Source organism: Gracilinanus agilis, chromosome 1, assembly GCF_016433145.1.
Source record: "Gracilinanus agilis isolate LMUSP501 chromosome 1, AgileGrace, whole genome shotgun sequence".
Classification (NCBI taxonomy): Eukaryota; Metazoa; Chordata; class Mammalia; order Didelphimorphia; family Didelphidae; genus Gracilinanus; species Gracilinanus agilis.
In genome coordinates this window covers 241,530,397-241,539,718 of record NC_058130.1, presented here as the reverse complement: position 1 = coordinate 241,539,718, position 9,322 = coordinate 241,530,397, and positions in this window count along the sequence as shown.

Here is a 9,322-nt window from a genome sequence, read left to right as displayed (position 1 = left end):
ATATATATTTGTATGTATGCATGTATTTCTAGATATATACAAAACTAGGAGGGGGAAAGAAGGTAATAATAAGAAAAATAGGAAAACAAACAAAAAAGAATAAATGTATATTCCATAAAGAAGCTTGTGGGACCAACAGGGAAAAATAACAATACGCTGTAAGGGTAAAGAGGTTAGAGAGAGGAAATATTCAATACTTAAGTGCATTGAAATCAACTTAAAGAGGGAAGAGCAATCAGATCCATTAGGGCAGAGAATTGATTCACACCCTATAGAGAAGTAGAAGGGTAACAAATGGACTGGTGGAGAGGGAAGCAATACTAGGGAGGGAGAGGGCTTGGTGGGGGAACACTGCTGCGTAGTTTTAAAGAACAATAAGAGGGGAATAAGAAGTGAGGGGGGAGAAAGGGAAGTACAACAAGGGAGGGGATTATAGGAACTGATTAAAAACAAAACACTGGTAAAGAAGGAAACAGTGAAAGAAGAAAGGACAGAATGAGGAGAGAGAATCAAAATTTCTGGGAATACACAGTTGATAATTATAACTCTGCATGTGAATGGGATGAACTCGCCCATAAAACAGAAATTTTTTCTAAAAATAAAAAAAATTAATAAAGAAATAAAAATATATAAAAAGAAATAAATGTTGGAGAAAATGTAAACTGCTTCATTTTAAAGTATTTTCAAAGAGCTACTTGATATTTATTAAAAATTTTTTTTTGATTGTTAGTGGTGTGAAGAGGGAAGAATCCTGAAACAGTAATGAGTTCATTGCAATTTTAGTCCTTAAAGCTAGCTGTGATGTATGATAAATGTCTTTACTTTTGTGGATCTCAGTTTCCTCATCTATGAAATGATAGAGCTTGACAACGATCTTCAAAATAGTATAATTTTAGGATTCTGCTTAGAAGCCCACAGTTTCTATATTTGACCTGAAAATGCAATGTTCCATTTTTTATTACTAGTGAGAGAGGTTACCTAATGTTCGATGTAACTTTAAAGGTAAAGAAACTAAAACATAAGGTTTTACATTTTGAGATTAATAAAACAAGTTGTTAACACATGAAAATGAACTCCTTGAAAGCAGAGACTACTTTTGCCTTTTATTCCTAGTGTCTAGCTTAATGTCTGGTACAGAAAAAGCATTTAATACATGTTTGCTGCCTTACTAACTGATCTAAAGGATGTCAACACCTAAAAGATGATTTACCTTGAATATTTGGCATTGAGTGTCCTCAGGGCAATTACTATATGTTTCAGATCTCCATTAATATTTTTTCTTAGTGCTTAAACCTCATTCTCTTTGGAATTCATTCTGAATGGGAACCAATATATGTTATATATGAGCATAAAACTTATATGTACATGTAGTACATATATGTATTTATTTGTATATGTGTACATATATAAACATGGATAAGGATATATGTGCATATTTAAATACACACATATATTCTCAATTGGTGTGAGAACTTTTTCTTACCCAAAGAAAAAGAGGAGGGTAAGGAGATAAGAGAAGTGGTGTTTTTAATAAAAGAGAGATAGGATTAAAGTAGGCAGTGATAAAAAGCAAAATAGATTTTTGAGAATGGATATGATAAAAAAGAGAAGAGGATAAACATAAGAAAATAGAATGAATTGAAATACACAGTTAGCAATCATAACTGTGAATATGAATGGGACAATTTAACTAATAAAATGGAAGCCAATAACAGAATGGACTAGAAACCAGAGTCCAACAATATGTTTTATATAAAAGACCTACTTGAAACAGAAAGACACAGAATTAAAAATAAAGGGGTAGAGACCAAATTAATCTCCAAAAAACTTTCATGTAACACCTCTATATTAACTCTGGAGCAGCAGATTCCACAAAAAGACAAGGTGAAAAAATTTTTCAGCCCAAAACAACTTAGAAGCTAACACAAAGGCTCTATCACATTGGAGGGAAAGTGGAGCACACAGCAGCATGCCAAGGAACCTTCAAGCCCCAACCAGCATTAGCTTTGGGGATGGCTGAATCAGCTGCAATGGCTTCCAGAACTATAGACCAAAGATGTTAGTGGGTTTGGACAACTGCTCAGGAAGAGATTACAGGATACCTTTGCTGGCTCTGGGTGCAAAATTCTGAAATGTTGCCCACAGGACAAATCCAAATCGCATTCCTGAGTTGCAGTCCCTGGGTAAGGAGGAACACTAGCACACACCACTTTGTGACTTCAGGAGAGCAGAGGACCCTGGTTACTTTTCCACGACAGAAATGAATGCTTGTGGTTGCTCACAGAACAGAATACAGGCCAGGAAAGTATTTAACATGTATCTCCTTAGAGCAGGGGTTGGCAACGTATGGCTCTCAAGCCATATCTGGCTTTTTTGAGGGCCAGATATGGCTCTTTCTGCAGGAGCTACAAAAGTCAATTTTTTTCAGGCTCTGTTACAGGAGCATGCACTGTGAGCACTGTATGGCTCTCACAAAATTACATTTTAAAAAATATGGCGTTTATGGCTCTCATGGCCAAAAAGGTTGCCGACCCCTGCCTTAGAGCATAGCTTCTTGGAAGAACTGAAAACTTAAAGACACACCATAGCTAGCTCTTAGTGACATTTTTTTATTTTTTTTTAGTTAGAAAAGAAGTTAAAGGCTAGAAAATAAGCAAAACAACAACAACCATTAATAAAACAAAAGAAAACAAAAGAAAAACAAAAAACCTCAACATAGAGTGTTATTTTGATAAGGAAGGTGACCAAAATACAAACTCATGAGAAAACAACAAAATCAATACTGCTGACTCCAAAGCCTCCAAGAAAAATATGAATTGGTCCCAAGCTTAATAAAGAATTATTGGAGGAGTTAAAAAAAAAAGGTTTAAAAAATCAGAGTGATGAAGGAAAATTGGAGAAAGAAATGATAGTGATGCAGAAAAATCATGAAAAAATTTAACAGCATAGTAAAAGAGGCATAAAAACATACTGAAGACAATAATATTTTTAAAAAACAGATTAAGCCAAATAGGAATATATCTATCTCTATCTCTATCTCTATATCATCTATATCTATATCTATCTATCTATCTATCTATCTATATATATATGTATATATATATATATATATNTTCCTCCTAAAAGAGGTTCTGTAGTTTCTCCTTCTCTCCAAAATTAAACATAGACTCGACTTTAAACCTCTTCCTAAAATGTAGGGAAGGATTCCTTTCATTTTAGCCTCCTTACACTTTCCTTCTCTTTGGGAAAACTATGATGTTGCTACAATGGCCTATTGGCAATCTCTTGAAGAGGACCCTCCATATTGAGCCTTGATCCCTATCTATCATGCCTAAAATGCTCTAGTCTTTCACTCCCATACTTTTAATTTCTTGGCTTCCTTCAAGACTTAGCTCAAATCTCCAGTTGCTAACACCACTGATTTTCAGATTATTTTCATATGCTCATCACATGTTTTACACACACACACACACACACACACACACACACACATATATATATATATATATATATATATATATATATATATAGAGAGAGAGAGAGAGAGAGAGAGAGAGAAATGTTTCTACCTCATTATAATCTACTTTCCTTGAAATAATAGACTTTGATTTTTTTCTTTGTGTTTCCAGAACTTAACACAGTGTCTAAGAAATAATGTTCTGAGGAATAAGTATTATAGAATTATCAGATCTGTCTTTAAATATCTTTTAAATCAGCCCTCTCACTTTTTAGCTAGGAACTGGAGGTAGAAAAGTTAATAAATTCCTAGGTCACATAGATACTTATTGACAAAATTAAGACAGTACCAGGTCATAAGAATAGAGAGGAAGAGAGAGAAAAAGAAAGATATGTTTACTATCAAATTACATGTTATATTTACTATAAATATTGTTGAAGTAGATAGATTAGATAAACAGAAATTATTTCAAAAAGAAATGTAAATCATATTGAGAACCACACATTGATTTGGATTGATTTTTTCCTTTATTATTATAAAAATCAAAATTGACACAACATATAAAAACAAAAAAAATTTTTAAGAACAATATGAATGTTCCTATTCAGACATAAGATATATCCCATTTTCTGTATTGACATTGGGATGGGGTTATTTCCAATGTTTATTTTATTTTTGTGGTTTTGATGAAAAACACAACACTATTTTCATGAGCGTTTTAGTTGGAACTTTGAAAGGGATTTTGTTTACAATGTAGTTTTAGACCTTCAAGGTCAACTACTAAACACTCCTCCCAATCCCTCACCCCTCCTCAATTCTACTGTTTTTCTTCTTTTCATTACCCTTTTCCCATTTATTTCTTAACTGCTTATATTAAAATGTCAACTCTTAGAGTGATACATTGGGTGGATTGCCTCTGAGAGGACCACAATCTTTTAAAGAGGGATATGAATGGAATGTATTACTCAAAATAGAATTATAGAAAATCAGAATTTGCTGCAATAAGGTTCTTATTTAAATAATGAAGCAATTCCTTTTACACCAAGGGATCTCAACTACACTCATGCATTCAAACCATCAAGAAGAGCTCAAATTCATTATATACCTGCTTGCAAAACTTTATTTCTCTTTCAAATTGCAGGTCAAGACATATGCTCCATCAAAAAAGACTTAAACCCTTTTCATAGAGCTTGATAGAATAAGAATTCCTCAGAATGTCAGCTCCTTTCCTGGCCATTCCTAAAAACATTCTATAGGAAATTATCAGAAATATGCGATGAATTCTTCTAACCTACATTCCACTACAAATTCCATTTCAGTTTGATTATAATTTTTGCTTAAATTAGTGAGCATAGGACAGAGTAACTTGAATTTATTTATTTATTTTTATTTATTTTTATTTTTTTTTTAGGCAATGGGGGTCAAGTGACTTGCCCAGGATCACACAGCTGAGAAGTGTCTGAGGCCAGATTTGAACCTAGAACCTCCTGTCTCTAGGCCTGGCTCTCAATCCACTGAGCTACCCAGCTGCCCCCTTGAATTTATTTTTTACTCTTTTGATGTAGATACTTCTTAATAGAAGCATTCCTCTATGTTCATCCTCAACACAGTAATACAACATATTGCCTTTTTAATTCAGTAATTGAAGTAGTTTATATTAAGTCCAATTGGACCCCTTTGGCTAAAGAAAAAGGAATAAATGCAAATGAGAAAAATTGTCTCTTATCTTGATAATAACGTTTTCTCAACTTAAACGATTTCTAAATTTTTACAATTAAGGGTGCATTATTGAAGTGTGTCATTCTGTAAAGATATTAAATGATGTTGGCCCCAATACAATCTCATCCATCAAGCATTTTTGAAATTCTATTTGTTCATTGTACTGGGTATTAGAAGTAATTTTGTATATAGTTAGCATTTATATAACACTTTAAGTTTGTAAATAAATTATCACATTTTATCATCACAATTTAATTATTTTATATAAACATATATGCAAAATATAGATTATGTAGTTATAAATCTTAGAACTATAAAAAAGAAATTTCAAGAAACTTATAGTAAACTGCATTTGAAATTTAAAAAATCATCACACTTATCAGACACAAGGATATAAACACAATAAAATAATATTAATATTTATTATAAACAAAAATACCTGTTTAACAAAATAATTTTGTATAACAATAAAAGTATGCACCTGACTTTAAAGAGTTTTAATCCTTTTTTAAAATTATAAATATTATTCTAGGTGTACCATATAATAGTCAATTGAGTGGTCTGTATGATGGTGGATTCCCCCTTACTAGAAGTCTTCAGGAAGAGGCTCATGGAAGGGTTCTACAATACATATCCATTTTCAGGTATGGATTGGACTAGCTAAGTGCTGTGGTCCCTTCCAACTCTCAAAATCTGTTATTTAGTATTTGGGCTCTTTTAATAATTCGTTTATAGCTCTCATCTAGGCCTCCTAATTTCCTTTACCAAACCAAGCAAACAAAGTCTGTAACATAGGAAAAATTTATTACACTCAATAATCACTACAATATGGACTCACACAAATCCATAAATATTCAAGAACATTTTTTCCTGTTTTTTTTTTGATGTCTTATTTTGCTCAGGCAACTATCCAGTCTTTACAAACTTAATAAGAATACTGAATTGCATCCTCTTTAGTCCTGGAGAATAATAATTCAGTGTTTTTAGCCAAACTATATCAAGTTCCCTTGACCCACACTGTAAGTGAAGAACATATCAGGGATCAATCTACCACAACATGGGGCTATGCCTTACTGTTCCTGGTTCTTTCTCTTGCTGCTTCTTGGAATGGTCCAAGAATTCTGGTGTTAATTTGGCTCCCCTGTACCATCCAGCTTCTATCCCTGTTGAAGCCTGAAAAGTACCATTTCTTCTATTATATGCTTTTTTTCTACCTTAGCTTCCCAATGGTGCTGCTGAAACTCACCACTTCTCAATAATTTTGTGTACTCTCCTTAGAGCTAGTCAACACATTCCTAGTTCTATGGTTAATTCTATATTCTCAGACTCCAATTTGGGTGGAGTAGGAGGCAGAACAAGAAGAGCATTAGGGTAAGGGTGCAGCAGAGGCATGCAGGCAACTCACCAATTGTTCTTTTCAATCAGAAATTCACAATTTCCATTATAATACGAAGCTGATTCTTGTGTGTGTGTGTGTGTGTGTGTGTGTGTGTGTGTGTGTGTGTATGTTGAATTTCAGGCAAATATGACAATGAAGGATATCTACAGGGTGATGAATAATTTAACATAATTTTTTGTTTAAGACTACTTTAAGGTTGGGGGACTGATACAAATGTTCTGGACAACAATATGGAATCCAAGGGCAATAAAACTGTGCATTCCCTTTAACCAAGAAATACTTCTACTAGGTCTGTATCCCCAAAATATTAAACATAAGGGAAAAGAACATACCTGTACAAAAATATTTATAGCTGCTCTTTTTGTAGTAAAAAAAATGAAAAATGGAAGAATGTCCATCAATTGGGGAATGACTGAACAGGTTGTGATATCTGCTTGTAATGGAAACCTTTTGTACCATAAGAAATAACAAAGAAAAAAACCTGAAAGACTTTTTTTGACATACTGGAAAGTAAAGTGAGTAGGGCAAGGAGAGCATTGTACACAGTAACGACAATGATGTATAATGATCAACTGTGAATGACTTAACTATCATCAACATGGCAAGGATCCAAGACAACTCCAAGAGACTCATGACTTAAAATGGCTCTCCACTGCCATAGAAGGAACAAATAGAATTTAAATGCAGAATGAAGCATACCATTTTCCACTTTACTTCCTCCTTCGATTTTTGTCTAGTGTAAGCAATATATGTCTTCTTTACAGCATGATGAATAGGGAAATGTGTATTATATGATAAGGTATGTACAACCTATTCTATATTACCTGCCTTCTTCAGGAGTGGGAGACAGAAAAAGAATTTGGATTGAAGAAGAGAAGAAAGTTAAAATTTAAAAATTGTAATGTTATTTAATCTGAAAAAATTAAAAATTATTATAATTATTAAAAGGCTATTAGGGCACCTTTTTCTTGCACTCAAAGAGACCAGCTTGATTAAATTTCAGAAACAGACATTCAAAATATTGCCTGTGAATTACTGCATATCTAGGTAGACTGAAGTAGTTAACATCAACTATAGGTCTTATGTTGAAAGTTTCCAAATTCTGTCCCATAGATTTATGCCTTTCAGATGTCATATTAGAATCTCTAAAATCAATTATTCAAATTCACTGATCCAACAAACTTCAACTTGCTCTATTTAATAGAATAGTATGAGACTTGTGGCTTGATGATAGCTTTTAAAATTAAGGAGACCATTAACCTTTGACTATGTGATTTATTGATATCCTTAAAAAATTTTCAACTCATGCTTATTTGTTTCTATTCTTTAATTCTGTTTTGACATTCAAATATTTCCAGGAAACTTCCCAATTTCATTCTTTCTGTTATACACGGTGGTGTGGTGCTTCTGTTAGATGGGTCTGACAAGCTGGCCCAAGATCCCTAGATGGTAAATGGATCTAGGCTGAGTGAGAATAGGGGTGCCTGGGTGGTCCCCAAGGTGTGCCGGTAACCACCAGGGCTTATGAATGATCAGCTCAGCTAAGCACCTGAGCCCACAAATAGTGCCCAAGCCGAGGTTGCCAAGGGAGAGGCTGTATTTTGTTCACCCAGCTCCTCTGGTTCCCTGGCTTGGGGTTAGGTTAGAGGATAAAGGTTTATAATAAGGATGGTATTGATATTGAGATGCATAACCCCAAATGACTGCCATTTAGATAAATTCCCCTTTCGCCTATGGCTGTAATTATTCACTTGCTCTTGGAAAAATATCAGTCTTCACTCTGAGGTATGTTGCAAAGTGTTTAATGCTATAATTCAAAGTGGGTAGGATTCAGGATAAGGAGAGTGGTGTTGGGGAAGGCTATGCTAAAACCTATGGGAGTTAGATGAGGCTAATCAATAAATAACAGATTGGCAGCTAGCTGGAGAGGCTTCTCTCTCTCCCAGACCCTGATCAGAGCCTGCCATGGTCTACTAGACCAAGTGAAAGGAAGGGATTGTAATATTCTTCTTGATAGCAGATGTTGATGTTTATCTCTCAGCCTTATTCAGTAATAGGCCAATGGATATTATGAGACAATCAGGCACAGGGGGTGCATATGCAGGTCTATAGGCCTACCCACCCTTCACCACACATGAGCCCCTTCTAAAAAATGAGACCCCAAAGTCTTCTGCCCCTGGGCTTTTATAGTGGTGGTAGCAACTGTCTTTTACTCTTGGCTCATGCCATTGGGGTAAATTCTAAGTTCTATAACCGATGATCTGTCACTCAAGCTGGTCTCCATCTTCTCCCCAGAGATTACCTGTTACATTTTCCTTCTTTCCTTGGTTGCACTGCTTTTGTTTGCTCAAAAATATTTTAACTTGATGCAATCAAATTTATCCATTTTACCTCCCGTTATGGTCTATATTTCCCATTTAGTCATTGTTTTTTTTTCATTATCCATAAGTCTAAAAAATAAAATATTCTATTCTATATTGTTGCTTATGGAAATCACCCTTTAGATTTAAATCCTACAACCACTATACATGCCATCCTAAATATAAGAAGAAAATAATGGATTACATAAGGTGAAGGGAAGGGGGGGAATTAGGTATATGGGGAAAATATTGACTTGAGGAATTTTTTTCTTTTTTTTTGCTTAAAGAATGTGAAGATAGGCCTAACCAACAAAAGATGTGAAAATGGGTCTATTATACTTCTAACCTGATATCCTAGAATTCCCTCAAAAAACAAAAATGTCCTTT